The following is a 4,591-nucleotide window of genomic DNA, read 5'->3' as shown; positions in this document are numbered from 1 at the left end:
CTTCTCTCTTGTATTTATTGTGTAATCTGGTTTTGACAAAATGAATAAAAATATATTCAATTGGAAATTCATCCCCCCTCCTCATCCCCTTCTTCCATTGACCATTACTATTACTATATATATAAAAAATGAGCTCCACAACGTGCTTCAAAAATAGATACACTAACAAGTTTTGATATGTTGAGATTTTTTGATAGCTAACCACATATGCCATCTGGTGAGATACACTAACAAATTAGCTGGATAGGTGTGACGTAAATTGACCAGATGCTTCCTCTGAAAGGAGAAGAAGAACACTATCGTGACCCTGACTCTTGTGCAAACAAATACCAATGGAATTTTGGAGAACTGTGCCTACTGTCTATGGAATTGGTCTAGGGATGGCAATGGGTACTCATTACCCACGTACCCTGCGGGTAAAAATTCTATTAGGGTAAGGGTATGGGATAAAAATTTAACCATGGATATATAAATAGGAAAATCTAAAACCCATCGAATAGAGCGGGTATGGGTATGGGATCATATAACCCATACCCATATACCCATGCACCCATATAAAATCTATATAAACTCGGAATTGTCTATACGATCTACACTATGTCAATAATTTGTGAACTGAAAGTGTATGCCTATGTGTTATTGTTTATGACTATAAAATGTTGTTTTATAAGAATGTGTTGTTGTTATAATCTATCTTTGTAAACTATAGGATACAATGAAGTTTATAACTATAAGTTGTTTAAATTGATGTTTTGCAAATATGGGTAATTTTACCCGCGGGTACCCGTCTAACCGTTGGGTACCGGGTATGGAAAAAAATTGTACCCGTTGACGGGTATGGGTAAGGGTGATGTGTAATCTCAGACGGGATGGGTAAGGGTATGGGGAGGCTTCACCCCGTACCCGTACCCTGGGAGTGCCATCCCTAAATTGGTCGTCCCATGCTTTGAAGAAAAATGGTCCTTCCATATGTCAATCGGGAATAAACTATTAACTGTATATTCTCCACAAAAAGGCCGTTTTTTTGAAAAAATTAACAATTTCTAAAAATCTGGACATTTTTTGAAAATTTTATCAAAATTTAAAAATCAGGGCATTTCTTGAAAATTTGAACAAATTTTGAAAATCTGGATAACTTTTGGTATTTTGAACATTTTTTAAAAATTTAATTTATTTTATAGAAATTTTGAATATTTATTGAAATACATTGTCGCTCGCTTCACTCATGCATGCTGATGCTATTGGGGTGTTCACTCTTCGTACATGCTAAGAGGGTATTCAAGCTGAGTTCATGCTGCTAAGAAGGTTCCATGCAGGCTATCAAACACTTAAAAATGGGTCAAGAAGGGAACTGTTGTTGCGCTCATGCACTGTACCAAACACACCCTATCAAGTTTTAATATGTTTGGATTTTTTGATAGATAACCACATATGCATATGATGAGATACACTAACAAATTAGCAGGATAGGTGTGACGTAAACTGAGCAGATGCTTCCTCTGCAAGGAAAGAAAAACATTATTGTGACCCTGACTCTTGTGTAAACAAATACCAATTGAATTTTGGAGAACTGTTGCCTACTGTCTATTGAATTGGTCGTCCCATGCTTTGAAGAAAATTGGCCCTTCCATATGTCAATCAGGAATAAACTATTGACTATACATTCTCCACAAAAAGGCCGCTTCCTTAAGAAACGAAGTAAACCACCACACACTCACTCATTCTGTTACAACCTCCGATACATCTAAGATGATCCTGGCCAGCAAAAGATATGACATATTTTTCTTTGATATCATTTGCTTTGAGATTGCTCACTACATATGTCATAAACAATAGATCGCTAGTCAAATCAGTAGGGACCCCCCCTCCCTCCGATGAGGCGACATCGTTGCCGTAGAGCCGACGACCACGACAGCCGCCGCACGCAAACCTGCCGTTTGCCGCTGTGATGAGCCAAAGGCAGCCTCGCCATGACCCGCATCCTCCTCTGAAAGTGGCGAAGAGGGAGAGAAGGGTGACAACGGCTAAGGTTTGACCGCCCAACTTTAACATCATATATTTTTCGTATATTTTTCTTCTAGTATCATGTTTTCGTAGCTATTTAACGGATTTGCTAATTCTACAACAGGACGTCGATTTGTTCGACAGGATGCGGACACATATGCAAGTGTTTTTTTAGTAGGGTATTTTCAATTGACCGAATAATAATTGTAAAACCAATGAATTCTTAGCCGACTAAGCATTACTTGTTCCTTTTTTACCTATACTTGAATTTACACTTTTTTTCCTATGATTATCCATTGGGAGGACAGAGATCATTGAAAGTTTACTACTTTTAAATAAGTTATAAAGACTGGATAACTAGATAAGATAACAGTCGATCGAGTAGTCCCAAGACACTTGTTTAAAAACAAAAGATTGTATAGCAGCTACACGAACATGTCGTAGAAAGCAAGCCAATTGACAAATAGAAAGCCTACAAAATATGTTAAAGGAAAAGCTATAGTCTAGCACTACTTCAACGAAGGGAACTCGCTGATGTCATCTAGGCTCGGTGGCGGCGGCGGAGGAGGCTGCTGGGGAGCCGGCGGCGCCTCCACGTCTTCTGCAGGGGCCGCCTCGTTATTGTTATTGTTGATTCCTCCATGCCTCTTTGGCGCTCCGAATCTGCCCGACATGCCGAATTGCTGATTCCTCGACGCTTCGTTGTAGTTATTGTTATTGTAATATCTACCTTGCTTTGCTGCATCCTGTACCTTGCCGCTATCCGTCGAAGTCCCTCTGCTCTTATCATCACCGGAAACTCCATTGCTCGCCTTCGCCTTCGCCTTCGCCCTTGCCTCCTCTTCGGCTTTTGCCTTCGCCCTGGCCTGTCTCTCCCGCTGTTGCTTCCTGATTACGTAATCCCGTGCAGAAGGGTAGGCCTGGCTGAGCAGATCCTTATGATCGGCAGCCGGCGTCGGCTTCTTCTTGTGCTTGGCCGCCGTCGCCTCTTGTTTGGCATTGGTGTCGTCGAAATCGGTCACGAGCTTGTCGCCGGGATCATTGCGGTCGAGGAGCGCGAAGAGGTTGACGCTGGGCTTCAGTCCCGTCATGTCGGCTAAGCAAATCCTGCTGCTGCGGAAAACGCTCGACGGCTCGTCGACGAGATCGAGCGATGGCTTGCTCGTTGCTTGCTGATGTGCGATTTGTGGACTTCGAGGCTGCACAACAGGCGTGTATATATAGATAGCTTGACGCCTTGACGCGCTCGTACAATCCGAGTCCAATTAGATTTCTTATCCGAGACACGAACCATTGCTGAAGTGGAGAAGGACTCGAAACAGGGGCGTTTCGTATGACATATTTTTTTTAAACTGTGTTTGGCTTCTTTTTTTTTTAGAAAACATAGACCTTTATAAGCTCAAAATGTTTTCAGGAATACAAACTATTTCTGGTCTATCAAGGAGCCACACATGCCGGCCCCGAGCTACTGTAGTCGCCGCCTTCGCCAGAGAATGAGCTTCGACGTTCATACTTCTGTTTTCATGGACCACTTGAACTGAAGCAAACATCTTGATACGCCTCCTCATCTCGTGAATGACAGCAGCCGAGGGTCCCAAAAAGGCCTTCTTAATGTGTTTAACAGTGGCAGAGCAATCCGTAGCTATAACAACGTTACTGCATGCAAGATCAAGTGCTAGTGATAGCCCCTCGTTGCTTGCCATTACCTCCAGCACTTCAGGTTCAGCAATATCTTGAACAGAGACTACAGATGCACCTAAGAATTTTCCACCTCCATTTTTTTTTTGCGAATCTTTCCACCTCCATTTCGACACACAGCAGCAAAAGCCCCTCCATCCTCATGGCGCCCAACAGAGGCATCAACATAGATTTTTACAGCTCCTGGAGGAGGAGCTTTCCACCTTTGACCATCCTGATGAAATTGCACACTTCCTCTTTGAACTTTCCTAGTTGAAGCAGCTATATCCTCCAAATAACCAGTGATAAAAGAGAATGTTGTTAATGATGATTGGAATGCCTTCTCAAAAATAGCCTTCCTACGCACCCACCAGCTTGACCACAAAGCCACGAGGATTTTAACAAAGTCTTCATTTCGAAAGACTATGTTGCAACAGTTCGATTGGGCTTGGTTGCAACAGTTCGATTGGGCTTCAAGTTTCGGTGTCTACAACGTGATGATAGCTTGGCCTCTAAAGTTTGGAATCATGAAAAATCCCTTTCCAAATGTTGTATTCTACTGTATTTGCGGAAGCTCCTATTCGGCGCTTCATCGCCAGAGAAGGTACCTGGCGCCCACGCTGTTGGCCGGCTCATGTAGATTTCACATTTTACTTCCCCTAGATTTGCTCGATGGCATTTTAAAACCAAAATCGCAAAAACAGAAAAAATCATGAATTCAAAAAAAGTTCACGGATGTTGAAAAAAACTTCAATTTTTTTTTGAGAAAATCATCGATTTGAAAGAAGTTAATAGAATATGAAAAAAAAACAAAATTGAAAAATTTCACCAATTCTGAAAAAAGTTCAAACAATATTTTCAAAAATGCATGAAATTAAAAAATTTCATCGAAGTTTTTAAAATTGCGTAG

At 41.5% G+C, this 4,591-nt stretch overlaps 1 long non-coding RNA gene across 1 annotated transcript; it reads left to right on the top strand.

Moving 5' to 3' along the window:
- Window positions 1-1,179: 1,179 nt before the first annotated feature.
- LOC123430487 lies at window positions 1,180-2,262 on the top strand. The gene is made up of 2 exons (XR_006622946.1): window positions 1,180-2,029; window positions 2,129-2,262. It is a non-coding gene; the product is annotated as an uncharacterized LOC123430487 (long non-coding RNA).
- Window positions 2,263-4,591: the final 2,329 nt, after the last annotated feature.

This window comes from Hordeum vulgare, chromosome 2H (assembly GCF_904849725.1).
Source record: "Hordeum vulgare subsp. vulgare chromosome 2H, MorexV3_pseudomolecules_assembly, whole genome shotgun sequence".
NCBI lineage: Eukaryota > Viridiplantae > Streptophyta > Magnoliopsida > Poales > Poaceae > Hordeum > Hordeum vulgare.
Note: the sequence above shows the minus strand (reverse complement) of the source record. Positions and strands in the feature narration are given on the sequence as shown.